The sequence below is a fragment of the Cervus elaphus genome, chromosome 1, assembly GCF_910594005.1.
Source record: "Cervus elaphus chromosome 1, mCerEla1.1, whole genome shotgun sequence".
Classification (NCBI taxonomy): domain Eukaryota; kingdom Metazoa; phylum Chordata; class Mammalia; order Artiodactyla; family Cervidae; genus Cervus; species Cervus elaphus.
The window spans coordinates 33,868,318-33,886,728 of record NC_057815.1 but is presented as its reverse complement, the minus strand read 5'-3'; positions in this window follow the sequence as shown (position 1 = coordinate 33,886,728).

The following is an 18,411-nucleotide window of genomic DNA, read 5'->3' as shown; positions in this document are numbered from 1 at the left end:
TGTGAATTGAGAACTTCCAGATGTACAAGCTGGATTTATAAAAGGCAAAGAAACCAGAGATCAAATTGCCAGCATTCATTGCATCATAGGGAAAGCAAGGAAATTCCAGAAAAACATCTGCTTTGTTGACTATGTTAAGGGCTTTGACTGTGTGGATCACAACAAACTGTGCAAAATTCTTGAAGAGATGGGAATACAAGACTTTACCTGTCTCCTGAGAAACCTGTATGTGTGTCAAGAAGCAACAGTTAGAACTGGACATGGAATAAATGATTGGTTCAAAATTGGGAAAGGAGTATATCAAGGCTGTATATTTGTCACTCTGCTTATTAAACTTATATGCACAGTATATCATTCAAAATGCTGCTGCTGCTGCTAAGGCGCTTTAGTCGTGTCCGACTCTGTGCGACCCCATAGACGGCAGCCCACCAGGCTCCGCCATCCCTGGGATTCTCCAGGCAAGAACACTGGAGTGGGCTGCCATTTCCTTCTCCAATGCACGAAAGTGAAAAGTGAAAGCGAAGTCGCTCAGTCGTGTCCGACTCTTTGTGACCCCATGGACTGCAGCTTACCAGGCTCCTCTGCCCATGGAATTTTCCAGGTAAGAGTGCTGGAGTGGGTTGCCACTGCCTTCTCCAATTCAAAATGCTGGGCTGGATAAATCATAAGCTGGAATCAAGATTGCTGGGAGAAATATCAACAACTTCAGATATGCAGATGATACCACTCTAATGACAGAAATAGAAGAGGGACTAAAGAGCCTCTTGTTGAAGGTGAAAGATGAGAGTGAAAAAGCTGGCTTAAAACTCAACATTCAAAAACCTAAGATCATGGGATCTGATCACATAACTTTACAGCAATTAGAAGGGGAAAAATTGGAAGCATGACAGATTATCTTTCCTTGGGCTCCACTTCACTGCAGATGGTGACTGTAGTCAGGAAATTAAAAGTCACTTGCTCCTTGGAAGGAAAGCTATGACAAATCTAACGAAAGTGAAAGTGTAAGTAACTCAGTCATGTCTGACTGTGACCAGGCTCCTCTGTCCCTGGGATTTCCCAGGCAATAATACTGGAGTGGGTTGCCATTCCCTTCTCCAGGGGATCTTCCTTATCCAGAGATTGAATCCAGGTCTCTTGCATTGCAGGCAGATTCTTTACTGTCTGATCCACCAGGGAAGCCCTCAAACCTAAGTAGTGTATTAAAAAGCAGACATCATGTTGCCAACAAAGGTCCATATAGTCAAACTATGTTTTTTACCAGTAGTCATGTACAGATATGCGAGTTGGACCATGCAAAAATCTGAGTGCTGAAGAATTGATGCTTTCGAATTGTGGTGTTGGAGAAGACTCTAAAGAGTCTCTTGGAGTATAAGCAGATCAAACCAGTCAAACCTAAAGGAAATCAACCCTGAATATTCATTGGAAGGACTTAAGCTGAAGTTAAAGGTCTGATACTTTGGCCACCTGATAAGAAGAGTTGACTCATTGGAAAAGACCTTGGAGCTTGGAAAGATTGAAGACAAAAGGAGTGCAGCAGAAGATGAAATGGTTGGATAGCATCACTGACACAATGGACATGAATTTGAGCAAATCCTGGGAGACGGTGATGGACAGAGGAGTCTGGTGTGCTGAAGTCTGTGGGGTCGCAAAAAGTTGTATATAAGTTAACGACTAAACAACCGTATTGTGGCAGGTCTGAAGATACAAAAATAAATAATAACTGGTCCCTGACTTTAAGGAACTTCAGTCTTCTGACTCCAGGCTGAGTTACTTCCTTCAAGGCCCTTTTGATTTTTCAAGGAACAAATTCTTTCTTGTTGGACCTCATACCATCCCTTAGGACTTTGAATCCATGTGGCTGTGCTTGCAAGCCATTTGCTAGCTCTTTGGCCTCTGCCCTAGGAATGGATCATTTTTTTCTCTCTCAGAGTCAGGCTCCTAGACCCTGTTTAATCTCTATACTTTCAACATTGCTACTCTCTAGTCTTATCTTTTCTTGTTAAAGGTGACAATATTATGCTTACATTGTCCATCCCCACCTAGCAACTGATAGCCACCTAGAGTTTAAACATCTTACCCAGAGATTTCCCCAAACTCTTGAAACTTCTAGTCCCTGTCTCTGCTGCCTCAGTTCTCAGGCTTGTTTTATCTCAGGGGCATCAGGAGGGACTAGGGGAAGGGAAGAGATATCCATTCACACTGCCCTCCGGGAAGTAACACTACCTTCTTCTTCTGGTGGGTTTAAAATTTAGTAGAATAGTTCCTGAGACAATAATTGTTTGAGTTATAATTAATTAATTTTATTTAGATTTTCCTGGTGGCTCAGATGGTAAAGAATCTGCCTGCAATGCAGAAGATCCAGGTTTGATCCATGGGTTGGGAAGATCTTCTGGAGAAGAGAATGACTACTCACTCCAATATTCTTGCCTGGAGAATTCCAGGGCTATAGTTCATGGAGTTGCACAGAGTTGGGCACAACTGAGCGACTAACACACTAACATTTTCATGCTTTATACAGCTTCTTTTAACAGGAATATCATGGGAAATAGATGGGGAGACAGTGGAAACAGTGTCAGACTATTTTTTGGGGCTCCAAAATCACTGCAGATGGCGATGGCAGCCATGAAATTAAAAGACACTTACTCCTTGGAAGGAAAGTTATGACCAACCTAGATAGCATATTAAAAAGCAGAGACATTACTTTGCCAACAAAGATCCATCTGGCCAAGGCTATGGTTTTTCCAGTGGTCATGTATGGATGTGAGAGTTGGACTGTGAAGAAAGCTGAGTGTCGAAGAATTGATGCTTTTGAAATGTGGTGTTGGAGAAGACCCTTGAGAGTCCCTTGGACTGCAAGGAGATCCAACCAGTCCATCCTAAAGGAGATCAGTCCTGGGTGTTCATTGGAAGGACTAATGCTGAAGCTGAAACTCCAATACTTTGGCCACCTGATAAGAAGAGTTGACTCATTGGAAAAGACCTTGGAGCTTGGAAAGATTGAAGACAAAAGGAGTGCAGCAGAAGATGAAATGGTTGGATAGCATCACTGACACAATGGACATGAATTTGAGCAAATCCTGGGAGACGGTGATGGACAGAGGAGTCTGGTGTGCTGAAGTCTGTGGGGTCGCAAAAAGTTGTATATAAGTTAACGACTAAACAACCGTATTGTGGCAGGTCTGAAGATACAAAAATAAATAATAACTGGTCCCTGACTTTAAGGAACTTCAGTCTTCTGACTCCAGGCTGAGTTACTTCCTTCAAGGCCCTTTTGATTTTTCAAGGAACAAATTCTTTCTTGTTGGACCTCATACCATCCCTTAGGACTTTGAATCCATGTGGCTGTGCTTGCAAGCCATTTGCTAGCTCTTTGGCCTCTGCCCTAGGAATGGATCATTTTTTTCTCTCTCAGAGTCAGGCTCCTAGACCCTGTTTAATCTCTATACTTTCAACATTGCTACTCTCTAGTCTTATCTTTTCTTGTTAAAGGTGACAATATTATGCTTACATTGTCCATCCCCACCTAGCAACTGATAGCCACCTAGAGTTTAAACATCTTACCCAGAGATTTCCCCAAACTCTTGAAACTTCTAGTCCCTGTCTCTGCTGCCTCAGTTCTCAGGCTTGTTTTATCTCAGGGGCATCAGGAGGGACTAGGGGAAGGGAAGAGATATCCATTCACACTGCCCTCCGGGAAGTAACACTACCTTCTTCTTCTGGTGGGTTTAAAATTTAGTAGAATAGTTCCTGAGACAATAATTGTTTGAGTTATAATTAATTAATTTTATTTAGATTTTCCTGGTGGCTCAGATGGTAAAGAATCTGCCTGCAATGCAGAAGATCCAGGTTTGATCCATGGGTTGGGAAGATCTTCTGGAGAAGAGAATGACTACTCACTCCAATATTCTTGCCTGGAGAATTCCAGGGCTATAGTTCATGGAGTTGCACAGAGTTGGGCACAACTGAGCGACTAACACACTAACATTTTCATGCTTTATACAGCTTCTTTTAACAGGAATATCATGGGAAATAGATGGGGAGACAGTGGAAACAGTGTCAGACTATTTTTTGGGGCTCCAAAATCACTGCAGATGGCGATGGCAGCCATGAAATTAAAAGACACTTACTCCTTGGAAGGAAAGTTATGACCAACCTAGATAGCATATTAAAAAGCAGAGACATTACTTTGCCAACAAAGATCCATCTGGCCAAGGCTATGGTTTTTCCAGTGGTCATGTATGGATGTGAGAGTTGGACTGTGAAGAAAGCTGAGCATCGAAGAATTGATGCTTTTGAAATGTGGTGTTGGAGAAGACCCTTGAGAGTCCCTTGGACTGCAAGGAGATCCAACCAGTCCATCCTAAAGGAGATCAGTCCTGGGTGTTCATTGGAAGGACTAATGCTGAAGCTGAAACTCCAATACTTTGGTCACCTGATGCAAAGAGCTGACCCATTGGAAAAGACCCTGATGCCAGGAGGGATTGGGGGCAGGAGGAGAAGGGGACAACAGAGGATGAGATGGCTGGATGGCATCACCAGCTCGATGGGCATGAGTTTGAATAAACTCTGGGAGTTGGTGATAGACAGGGAGGCCTGGTGTGCTGCGATTCATGGGACTGCAAAGAGTTGGACATGACTGAATGACTGAACTGAACTGAACTGAACAGGAATATAAAGTAGGATAGAGATAGAAAGTTGAAAAAGAAATGTAAGATTTTTAGCTAAGAAAAATTAAGGATGTTCTTTTTATATCTTTCCTATGGCACATAGGAGAGCTATGAAAATAAAGAGAAATGACATGTTAAGCCCCTCCTATGAGCCAGATGTTTCACATAAGCTCCTCATAATAACTGAAAACTACAGAGCATGTTAAAGGAGGTCAGATAATTATTAGATGTTATAAAACTAATAAGTGGAAAGTTGGGAAGTGAATCAAGTGCTTTATGATGTTGGAATTGGTCGTTTGTTCTTCATCATGTTTTGACCTGGATCTAGAATTAGCTAGCTGCATGACCCTGGCCTTACTGGCCTAAATACCAACTTTGGAGAAATGATGAGATTACACCCAGGCTTCTGAGTACATGTCCACTGAAAATGCAGTGGCTATTGTCACCTTCATATCCGTGGTTGGAAATTTTTCCTCAGGATTTTTCTGAGTCCAAGTTCATTTAAATAAGAAAGAGTGGCCTACATTTTAACAAGATTCCTGCTGTTTTTCCTTAATTTTTGACATTATAAAGCTGTGCAGTGTGATTGTTTTGTGCAAATTCTTTCAAGAAAACACTTGAATGCTTTTGCAGTTGCTTTTCTCATCATTCCACTCCTACTCAGGAGGACATTATGAGCATCTCTCAATATACCTGCATCCAGTCAGATTCAGAAGGAGGAACAAGTTTGACCATTTATAGCAATATGAAGTAAAACTGACAGAGACTTAATTGTGAAATGCCTCTGTTCTACCTAGTAATTTTCTAAAATGAACCAAGTCAGTTGATCGATACATTAAAGAATCATGGGAAATTAGAAGGATAATGTCTATCTCAAAAGAGATGACTTGACATAATGTTATAATAACTTAGAGCAACCAAAGTACTTTAAAAATTAATGTGAAATTCGCCATCGATCATTTTAGATTTTTGTGGCCAAGGCACTGCATTTGTATAACACAATTGCTCAATTGCAGAACAGCATTAGTTTTCAGACCAGAGAAGGGGAATTAAATGAAATGAGCACTGACCTTTGTGACTGATGAAAATGAGAATCAGCATCTCTGGACACTTCTTGTTTCACGTTGCTCTTAATTGGACAATATTACAGAAATGACAAGAAAAGAAACTTGATATTGATGGAAATTGCTTTCACAGATGGGAGCATTTTGACACAGTAATTTCAAGGTTCTCTAATTTGAAGGTGGCTGAGTTGTATTTTTTAAAACTAAATAGTACATTTATAAACCAATATCTAGAGGAGACTTTTGTACCAAATGTCTAAAATTGATCTATAAAATTTCACTGTCCCAGGGATAAAAACGACAAGAAAATTCAGGTCACTTAACTATGCACATGAAAGAGACAATTGGTCAGGTGTCTAACAGCTTCAGACAGAAATACCAGACAAATCTGGGACTTGTCAGCATTATACAGAAGCCACAAATTGGGTTGACAAAAGCCAGTACCTTTTGATAATTATTCTGTATACAGCAAACATACTGGGATCTACATCAAGCAGAGAGCCCTGGAAAAAAGTCCTAACAGTTTCACGCAGGAACTCCAAACAGGCTTGCACTGTTATGAATAGAAATTGCTGAGAGATATTAGAATTAAGGTCACTTGAAAACTGGACTGGACAACCTCACAAGAAATTGCCCATAGAACAAAATATCTGAAGCTCTGTGTTCCTCAAGATCCTGCTAAACCCCTTCTATGGGGCTTAAATCTCCTATTTTAACCCCAATCTGTTACATGCCACACTGCCCCTCGCATACTTAAAGTATACCTGCTTCTCCTATACACACACACACACACACACAGAAAATAACCAGTCTCTGCCAGAAAAATGATCATATCAGTAAGATTTTGTAAGTAAGTTTGCTTGGCTTCCCTTTCTGACTTTTGAAAAATCTTCATGAGTGTTCTCTTCCACTCTTGGGTACCAAGGCCTCACTGATTTATGAGCCTTCTTCTAAAAAAAGCAAGTGTTGACCTATTCCACAGTTACCCTTTGACAAATTCATTTACTGGTCCAAGATGTGAACCATGCCCTTTGCTGTACCAGCACATCACCTTTCTTTGTGAAAGATGCTTTATTCCATAGGATGGTCATTTATTCAGAACAACATAAGAAGGACAGAACCTGGAGAAATGAATCTTCCCCTTGGGGAAGGCAGGCATGGGGGAAAGGGGTGCAGTGCAAATAAGTCTGCCAGGTGGGGCATGGAATCCAATAAACATAGCAAGGACTGAGGAGGTTGTGTACACAGGTAGGGGAAAGTGAGAGCAAACTCAAGGTTAGGCGATGTTAAGTTAGGCTTGAATACCAGCTCCAATACTTGCCAAAAATAGGTGAAATACTGTGCTTGTATCTATTTGTCACTTCCACTGTATAATCGTAAGGGATTTGATAAAGATCGTACCTGAAAAGTCTAGTGGTTTTCCCTACTTTCTTCAATTTAAGTCTGAAGTTTGCAATAAGGAGTTCATGATCTGAGCCACAGTCAGCTCCTAGTCTTGTTTTTGCTGAGATTGTATAGAGCTTCTACATCATCAGCTGCAAAGAATATAGTCAATCTGTATTGACCATTTCATGATGTCCATGTGTAGAGTCGTCTCTTGTGTTGCTGGAAGAGAGTGTTTGCTATGAACCAGTGTGTTATCTTGGTGTAACTCTATTAGCCTTTGCCCTGCTTCATTTTGTACTCCAAGGCCAAATATGCTGTTACTCCAGGTATCTTTTGACTTCCTACTTTTGCATTCCAGTCCCCTATGATGAAAAAGATACCTTTTTTCAGTGTTAGTTCTAGAATGTCTTATAGGTCTTCATAGAACCATTCCACTTTAGCTTCTTCAGGATTACTGATTGGGGCATAGACTTGGAATACTGTGATATTGAATGGGCCTTAGGAAGCATCACTATGAACACAGCTAGTGGAGGCGGAGGAATTCCGGTTGAGCTATTTCAAATCCTAAAAGTTGATGCTGTGAAAGTACTGCATTCAATGTGCCAGCAAATTTGGAAAACTCAGCAGTAGCCACAAGACTGGAAAAGGTCAGTTTTCATTCCAGTCCCAAAGAAAGGCAATGCCAAAGAATGTTCAAACTACTGCACAATTGCACTCATCTCACACATAAGCAAAGTAAAGTTCAAAATTCTCCAAATCAGGCTTCAACAGTATGTGAACTATGAATTTCCAGATGTTCAAACTGGACTTAGGAAAGGCAGTGGAACCAGAGAACAATTGCCAACATCTGTTGGATTATAGAAAAAGCGAGAGAGTTAAAAAAAAAATTTTACTTCTGCTTTATTGACTACACCAAAGCCTTTGACTGTGTAGATCAAAACAAATTGGAAAACTCTTCAAGAGATGGGAATACCAGACCACATTACCTGCCTCCTGAGAAACCTGTATGCAGGTCAAGAAGCAACAGTTAGAATTGGATACAGAGCAATGGACTGGTTGCAAATTGGGAAAGGAGTACATTAAGGATGTATATTGTCACCCTCTTTATTTACCTTATATGCAGAGTACATCATGAGAAATGCCAGGGTGGATAAAGCACAAGCTGGAATCAAGATTGCTAGGAGAAATATCAATAACCTCAGATATGCAGATGACACCACCCTTATGGCAGAAGGCGAAGAAGAACTAAAGAGCCTCTTGATGAAAGTGAAAGAGGAGAGTGAAACGCTCAACATTCAGAAAACTAAGATCATGACATCCAGTCCCATCACTTCTTGGTAAATAGATGGGGAAACAACGGAAACAGTGAGAGACTTATCTTTTTGGGCTCTAAAATCACTGTAGATGGTGACTACAGCCATGAAATTAAAAGACACTTGGTCCTTGAAAGAAAAACCATGACCACTCTAGACAGCATACTAAAAAACAGAGACATTGGTTTGCTAACAAAGGTCTATCTAGTCAAAGCTATGGTTTTTCCAGGAGTCATGTATGGTTGTGAGAGTTAAATATAAAGAGATCTGAGTGCTGAAGAATGGATGTTTTTGAACTGTGGTGTTGGAGAAGACTCTTGAGAGTCTCTTCAACTGCCAGGAGATCCAACCAGTCCATCCTAAAGGAAATCAGTCCTGAATATTCCTTTGAACGACTGATGTTGAGGCTGAAACTCCAGTACTTTGGCCAACTGATGTGAAGAGCTGATTCATTGAAAAGACCCTTTTGCTGGGAAAGATTGAAGGCAGGAGAGAAGGGAACAACAGGGGATGAGATGGTTGGATGGCATCACTGACTCGATGGTCATGAGTTTGAGCAAGCTTTGGGGGTTGGTGATGGACAGGGAGCCTAGTGTGCTGCAGTCTATGAGGTTGCAAAGAGTTGGACAGGACTGAGTGACTGAACTGAACTGATTGTTCTTGTCCCTGAATTCGTCCTATACTTCAGTTCAATTCAGTCGCTCAATAGCATCCAACTCTCTGACCCCATGGACTGCAGCATGCCAGACTTCCCTGTCCATCATCAACTCCTGGAGCTTGCTGAAACTCATGTCCATCCAGTCAGTGATGCCATCCAACCATCTCATACTCTGTTGTCCCCTTCTCCTCCTGCCTTCAATCTTTCCCAGCATCAGGGTCTTTTCCAATGAGTCAGTTTTTTTGCATTAGGTGGCCTAAGTATTGGTGCGTCAGCTTCAACATCAGTCCTTCCAATGAATATTCAGGACTGATTTCCTTTAGGGTGGACTGGTTTGATCTCTTTGCATTCCAAAGGACTGTCAAGAGTCTTCTCCAACACTGCAGTTCAAAAGAATCAATTCTTCGGTGCTCAGCTTTCTTTATGGCCAACCCTCACATCCATACATGACAACTGAAAAAACCGTAGCTTTGACTAGATGGACCTTGGTCAGCAAAGTAATGTCTCTGCTTTTTAGTATGCTGTCTAGGTTGGTCATAGCTTTTCTTCCATGGAGCAAGCTTTTTTAATTTCATGGCTGCAGTCACCATTTGCAGAGATTTTGGAGGGATGCTCTAAAAATATAATTATATCTATCTTAGGCTGCCCAAGGGATAGTCTACCTGTTGTCACTTAGGCATTAACTGCAATTTTAACCGTGATCTTTCTCTCTTCATGTACTCCCTCCCCTCTCATCTTCACTTCTGTGTATTTTTACCTCCAACTCACCACTGCCGCCATCACCACCACTGCTGCCAGCCTCACACTGTGGTGACTGCTGGACAGCCACCTCAGAATCTCATGGCCCAGAATCTCTGCTGTCACAAGCCACCTGGTGTCCAGGACAACCAGCAGAGTTAGACAGCAGGATGTAGTTGCTTTAGAACTCTTTGTTATTGAGACTGGTGAGAAGACAGAGAAAGAGCAAGATATGCTCAGAGTGGCAGCTTGAAGTGTTAGTTACAGAAGAGGGGTGAAAGTAGACCGTAGTACTTTTCAAAACATTAGTTGTTTTTCCTGGGAAAGCATTACCTTCTTTCCCCACTGCCACTCAAGCAACTTGCATTGGTAAATGAAATGAATGAAAGTGGTGGGTGTCATTTCTGAAAATAATCTCGAGGGGCTAGTAGCATATGGGAATCCTTGTTCTTTCTCTGTTCCATCTGCAGCAAAGACCAGTACTAATCCAGAACAAAGACTTCTTCAGTTTGCATCCCTATCTATCTATTTACTGATGAATAAACTTCTGTTGTAGGCCACTATGATTTATCTTACTTCAACCTAGCCTAACTTATTGTTAGAGAATTCCAGGAACAAAGTAATTCCAGTGATTAATGAATTATATTTAGAGTGTATGTGTGTGTGCATCTGTGTGTGCAATACATGTATGTAAGTTATAAAAATACACAGGAAAAAAGGTCAACAGCAACAAAGATGACAAGTATTGGGAACTAATCAAAAATAAAACAGAAAAACTAAAAATTTGACTTACCTTGGCTATTATACTATTGATGCTGATTATAGTAAGTTTTGTGAACTGCCTGCCATTTGAGACTAATTTATATGCAGCATAATAAAAATTATACATAGCATTAAAATATGCACCTGATTAACTCTGTTGCAAGCATTGCTTGATTACAATACCCTCTCTCTGTGTATATTCAATCTTTGTAATTTGTTGTTCATATAGTAATTTAAAATAATCTGTGAAAACATTCCTATTAAAGATCAAATTAGGATGCTTGCTGTAGGTGTACCTATAGAACAGAAGGACGGGCAACTAAGAAGAGAAAAATGAGAACGTGAGTAAATCAGTAGGACCAAACTGACTTGGCCCATGTAAACATTTATTTATTGCATTGTATTTCCTCTAGGCTCAGTTATAAGCCTTGTATCACTCCAGTCAATCTTGTCTATACTCATGGCTTTGACTACCTGCAATTGATTAAATATCTTCCAAAATTATATCTCTAGCCTCTATTGCTTCTATGAACTGTGTACATATACTAAAACATTCAACTTCCTGTTCACCATTTCTACTTGAATGTCTTCAAGGTACCCTAACTCCAACATGTTCAAGATCACATTTCATGGTCTGCTGTATAAGCTGGTCCTCTTTCTCTTTTCTTTCAGTTTCCTAATCCAAGTTAATCTTCAACTACTGTTGATTTTATCCCTAAATATTTTTATTCTGTTTTCTTATTGATAACTACACTTTTACCGCTCTCATTTATTATCATCTTCAATCTGAAAGCTTACCAGTCTCCCCATACCTACTATGTCCCTTCCAATTTATCATCCACATTGTGCCTCAGGTGTTTTCTGTCAAAGCACAGATATGATTATTTGACCTCATTGTTTAAAATTTTTATACTTTTTCCCATTCTTCTTATGGTGAAAATAGAAATGTTTAACATGCCACAAATCTACCTGGACAGTGGATATTTATCAAGTTCTCCTCTCTTTCCATCCACTCTCTTTGCTTTCATAGATACCTCTCTTTTCTCAATCTGGTGGGTTATCTATCACTTAGTTCCATCTTCCCTACAAAGGAGGAGCAAGCAACCCAACCTGGCACATCAGAGTACTGCAGGGATTGGGTCAGAGTTGGGCATTAAATCCAGAGGATGAGTTAGTGAGAACCTTATTCAGACATTTAACATGAAGCCTAGGAGAAGGAAAACCTCTTTTCTTCTAAGAGCTCTTAGGTCTTCCTCTAAGGCAAGTCTTTTTGACCATGTGGAGAAAATCTGCCTGAGATGGACCTAATGCAGAGGGGAAGTAAGTCAAGAGATGAAGAGTAGAGACTGATGACTGGTAACATTTGTCAGGCCAGTGCTGAAAGCTAGTGCCAGTACTTGGACTTTTCATTTACATGAGTCATTAGGGTCTTTTTGATTTTGGCTAATTTAAATTGAGTTAATATCATAACTAAATGTTTCCTTCATAAGAGGGAACTTTATCTTTGTTCTACAGCCATATCTCCTCACCTCACACCAAGTTAATGACTTCAGAGCTTAGCTTAAATATTACTTCTTTAGGAAGGTGCTTCTTAATCCTCCAAACAAGATAAGGTATCTATGTTTCGGCTATGATGACATGATTCTTCTCTGTCTTTCCCACGTGACTCTAAGCTCCGTGAGGGGACATTGCCATGGCCTCCACATTATGCTTGGTACCTTGCCAAGTGCCTGACAATAAATATTTATTGAATTAATGATTTAAGAGAGAATAACTTGGTGTCGGGCACTGTGCTGTGTGTTTTGACATATATTATCACGTGTAAACTTCACAACAATCTGGTGGCAGATGCTCTGTGATCCATTTACAAATGTGGAAGCAAGCAAGGATATGTAAAGAAACATTGTCAAATGAATCTAAAGAGAGAGATCCAGGACATAAAATTAAGTCTTGTTCCAAATGCAGAATTCCTTTTCTCATGCTACCTTCGAAGAACCTCCTAAATGTCTATTTGCGCTGTCTCTTTTTCCTACAAAATGCTTATCTTGAAAGCATTCCCTATGATATTATACTGTCTTGTGTGTGTATGCTCAGTCGCTTCCGATTCTTTGTGACCCTACAGACTGTAGCCCACCAGGCTCCTCTGTCCATGGGATTCTCCAGGCAAGAATACTGAAGTGGGTTGCTGTGTCCTCTTCTAGGATATTCTTTTGTACCTTTTATTTAAATCAGTGGTTCATTAGGTTTAACATATTCCAGAAATATTTTCATCTTTACCTTGAATACTTGAGACATAACCTCTTTGCGGCTCCCTGTCCCCCTGCAACAAACAGGAAAGAGCATCCTTTAGAGTAATGGGTAATGGAACTGGTTTGAGGTTGTATATGAATGCCTTGAGATTCCTTGTGCTTTTTTATACTGGACAGTGACTTTCATGTCTACTCCTAACACCATTCATAAGTAAAAGAGAAAAGAGGTGAAAGAATAAGAGAGATTGGGAGTAGGGAAGAGAAAGCAGAACACACTTATGCCATCGATCTGGAATCACTGAGGTCTTCAATGCTTCAGAACCCATCCCTATTCACAATACCCCTAACCACCCAGCATTTTGGTCATCTGCACATTGTCATGGTCTGACAACAATATACATTAAATGGCAGAAGAAGTTCAACCTAGTAAACTGATGCTAGATAACTCAGTGGATATTGAGAATATACTTGGTATGTAATGTTCAGAACCATAACAATAAATGTTTAAATTAAATACCCAGGCTCAACAGAGACTACAGTAAAATCCTGAAGATTTTGGGATACATTGTAAAGGCCTAAGTTCTCTTACAGATGGGTGACAAGATGAGAAGCTTTAACCAGAGGGTAGATTGATGAACTGATTCTTTCACTGAGGCAGTCTTGCTGTACAAAAGAAAATGGCAGCTGAAACAAAGTGTGTAATGACATAGTTGATGCTGGCATAAACATTTTATCTCAAATGGGTAGCAAGTTCACTGACTAGCACTAGTGTCTAACTGACTTTGAGGGGCCGAGGCCTTGAAAAGTGGTGTGCAATGCTGGCCATGTATATTAGAAGCACCTGGGAGCCTTTACAATCCACCAGTGTACATGGAACTCATCTGGAGACTGTTTCAGTGAGTTCAGAGTGGCATCCAGAAATGTGTTAGCATTGCCTCAGGTGATTCTCCTGTGCAGTCAAGGTGGAGCACTTCTGACCTTTGCTCTTGTGGGACTGGGAGACATGCGAATACCTAATGCTGACCTTTGGCAAAGTAATGAGACCTAGGCAGAACTGATAGAAGTGGAGGAGCTTATCTTTCTAAAAACTTCTTGCTTCTTGGATCTTTTATTAGCCATTCAAGGAAAGGAAATAGAACTGAACAGAGTTTCTAAGAGATAGGTGACATGCGTGGGGGAAAGGAACACCTACAGGCTGTTTGGAATTCGAGGCTTTAAGATATGTGAATTTAACAAGAGAATTGGTAGGTGGGATGTTACCCCATTTCACAGGCAGAGAGACACAAATCAGGCAGTTAAAGGCAAAAAAAAAATGTCACAATACATTCATTATTTCCCCTCCTCCTCCACGGTAGTTTTCTGGGGATAATGGAGCTCTCATTGGTATCAAGAGAAGAGAAAGTGAAGATTTGGGAGATGAGAGCTATAAATATGGCAGTATGGAGAACAAGGGGAGATCCGCCATCTATCTAAAATACCTCCGTTCAGAGTTGAGTCTGGAAAACATGTAGTTCAGAGTTAACGAATGGATGAAGCAGACCTCCAGTTGTTAACGCCATCCATCCTTCTAGCCATACAAGCTCACAACACACCAATCATTATTCAACTCATCCATTAAATAAGGACGGAATTCAAAGATAAACCTTATAAACACTTGTAGAGCAATCAGGGCCTCTGCTTTGATACTAACAGCCCCTCAGACACTGCATTCCAGGAAACTTCATTTTGAAGCCCAAACTGATCTCTGCTGTGCTGTGCTGCCCTTGCATACTCATCTACTGGCTTATTAAGAGTGTTTTCACCTATTGAGTGAATTAATATAGGTAGCACAGCATAATGGAAAAAGTATAAGCTGTAGACATTAGACATTGGCCCTTGTTAATGAGATTTTGGGTAAATTAATTTACTTCTTTGCACCTTAGTTTTTTTGTAAAAAGGTGTGTGTGTGTGTGTGTGTGTCTGTGTGTGTGTCTGTGTGCGTGTCTGTGTGGATACTTAGTCGTGTCTGACTCTTTGAGACCCCATGGACTGTAGTCCACCAGGCTCCTCTCTCCGTGGGATTTCCCAGGCAAGGATGCTGAAGTGGGTTACCATTTTCTATTCCAAGGGATCTTTCTGACCCAGTGATTGAATCTGAGTCTCCTGCATTGGCAGGTGGATTCTTACCAATGAGCCAACAGTTAATCTCTATTTAGGATGATTGTAAAGATTAGATGTGAGCTGAAGTCAGTTGTTGAGCAAACTGCATTTAGTAGGGGGCAAGTAGGAAGCAACTTTGCTTTTTGTCAATATTACCTTTCAATCTGGTCTGCTGGGCCTCCCTTTCCCACTCCTCAATAATGCTTCAGGTAAGTTTTATGGCTATTCTTGTCACTTGCTGGCATTAAGAAATCCATCCAAATCTTAAGTCAAGCTTCTTTTTCCTTATGCAATTTGAAGCATTGCCCTCTTCCTCTGGATCAGACCTGATCAATCTTTAGAAACCTACTTGGCTCCTTCCTCAATGTTCTGGGGTTTCTAAATTCTTCAGGACTGTGATGGGGAGAAGGAAAAGGGACATGTTTACTCACTTATCTGGCTCTGGCTCTTGTGTGACAGACCCTCACGTGCTGGTGTTGTATTTTGTGGAAGGCTTTTGCAGACTCTCCAGGGGACCAAAGAAAGCATAAGAAAATGGGAAATGATGGCTTATGTAAATCCTATGGCTGGTACCTGGGTTTAGCATGTGATAACAGGTTTGTGCAGATCTAGGCAGAACATCTGTCTGCTCCTTACAGAGAAAGTTCTTATGGAATATTTCAGAAATATGCAAGTACAATTGCTCTCTCTTGACAGTCCCTTCGCCATAACATGCATATTAGTTTCTTTGTCTCTTGTGTTGTGGCAAAACATATACAATGTAGAGAATTTACCACCTTAAGCAGTTTCAGGTATACTGTTCAACAGCATTAAGTACATTCACACTGTTGTGCAGCCATCACCATCATCCATTTCCAGAACATTTTTAGTTTCCCAAACTGAGATCTGTACCCATTAACCAACAACTCCTCATTCTTTCTTCTCCCTCAGCCCCTAATCAGCACCATTTTCCTTTCTGTCTCTTTGGATTTTACTGTTCTTAGTATCTCATATAAGTAGAAATTATACAGTATGTGTCCTTTCATATTTGGCTTATTTTTCTTAGCATGTTTGCAAGGTCTGTCATGTTGTAACATGTATCAAAATTTCCTTCCTTTTAAAGATTGAGTAATATTCTACTGTATGTATACACATTTTGTTGATGTATTCATGTATTGATGGACATTTGGATCCTTTCCACTTTCTTAAATGCCATTTTTAGATAAAAGTGTTCATGCCATAAGTAATCATCAGTTGCTGAAGACATTTTGTCAATAGAGTATTTCTCCTCTGGCTTATCTCTTTCCCCATAGTATCAGATCCCAATTACTTTAATGGCAAGTAGTTGGGAAAAAAGTGGAAGCAGTGACAGACTTTATTTTCTTGGGCTCCAAAATCACTGCTGATGGTGACTGCAGCCATGAAATTAAAAGATGCTTGCTCCTTGGGAGAAAAGTTATGACATAGACAGCATATTAAAAAGCAGAGACATTGTTTTGCAGATAAAGGTCTGTATAGTCTGAGCTATGGTTTTTTCAGTAGTCATATATGGATGTGAGAGTTGGACCACAAAGAAGATTGAGCACCAAAGAATTGATGTTTCTGAACAGTGGTGTTGGAGAAGACTCTTGAAAGTCCGTTGGACTGCAAGGAGATTAAACCAGTTAATCCTAAAGGAAATCAACCCTGAATATAGGAAATCAATCCTGAATATTCATTAGAAGGACTGATGCTGAAGCTGAAGCTCCAATAGTTTGGCTACCTGATGCTAAGAGCCAATTCATTAGAAAAGACCCTGACACTGGGAAAGACTGAAGGCAGGAGGAGAAGGAAACAACAGAGGACAAGACGGTTGGATGGCGTCACCAACTTGATGGACACGAGTTTGAATAAAGCCCAGGATTTGGTGAAGGATAAGGAAGCCTGGCATGCTGCAGTCCATGGGGTCACAAAGAGTCGGACACAAATGTGCACCTGAAAAACAAGCTGGCCTCCAAAGACAGGAGATGTAGGACATTCACTCAGATCTTTATAGTGAGAAATACTCATGCTTCTCAGATGATGGTATATAAAATCCTGGCGGAAATGTCAATAGATTTGGTGAATGATCAACTTTCAGAAACCATAGTTTTCTTTTACTTTTTCATCAAATTGTGTCCTTGACTTTCATATTTACCTAGAGAAGTAGAACATGCGTATCATAATTCGTGCTCTAGTGACTGGACACATTTGACCCTAAAATATGTCTGAGATTTCATTTTCTTTCCTGTTGGTTTGATTTCACACTTCAACTGCTTCTTTAATTCCAACTTTCTTCAGTTTATGTGGGATTCATCTTCCCTCCTTGTTTCTGCCTAATGATTTAGTAGTTTAAGGCTTCTGTTCTTTCTTTAAGAAGCTTTAATTCCCCAGGAACATTATATCTAAACAAAGACTGACTTTTAGATTTGGCACTTTGGAAACTGTAAATCTGGTGGGTCCCTGGGCCATCGCCCTCCTTCAGCATTTCCTGTAAATGATGCAGGGAGCTCAACAGCCAGCCTCCTTCCACTCACTTTGCTGCTCTTTTGTAGGAAATGCCTCAAACAGCTGAGCGTTCAGTTTCCCATTTCTATAGCCTGTGTGCTCTGCTTTATTGGAATGTTTGTCAAGGATGAAGAGCTGCTTGCTAATAATAACCATAATATCGCCATTTCTCGAGTATCTGCTTGTGCAGGACATTTTTACCTGCAAGATAAGATTTTCTTACCCCTGTTTATACATGAGGGAACAGGTTCACAAAAGAGGCTAAGAGATTTGCCTAAAATCACAGAGCTAGCAGGTAATTTGGGGAAGTTTTAAACTTTAAAAAGGTACAGGTATAGTATGAGGCATGATTGGCAAGGGCTGGCCCTTTTAAAAAAATAATTTATTAGTATATTTATTTTGGTATACTGGGTCTTTTTTGCTCTGCAGGCTTTTTTTTTAGTTATGGTGCTTGGGCTTTTCATTGTGGTGGCTTCTCTCGTGGAGAACGGGCTGTACAGAATGCAGGTTTAATAGTTGTAGTGCGTGGGTTTAGTTGTCCCACAGTATGTGGGATCTTTCTAGACCGGGGATCAAACCCATCTCCCCTGCATTGGCAGATGGATTCTTAACCACTGAGCCACCAGAGACATCCAGGACTGAACCTTTTGAAAGATACCTTAGATCTTCCACACAAAAAGGCCCAGGAGGGGGTGTATTCATTTTTCATCACATGGATGTGTCCTGGGAATTTGCTGTGCTCTCTCTCCTCCACTATTTGCCCAGACAGGCTGCCCTGAGCTTTGTCTACAGGGACTATGGGCTGAGGCTGAATAACAGCACAGTTGCGCTGTGCCACATTGCGGAGGTTGGCACATTGTCCTGTCTCTGATTACATGCAGGCCCCCGGCTGCTTCTGCTGCTGTTTTGTAAGCGTGGTTTCTGCAGTTG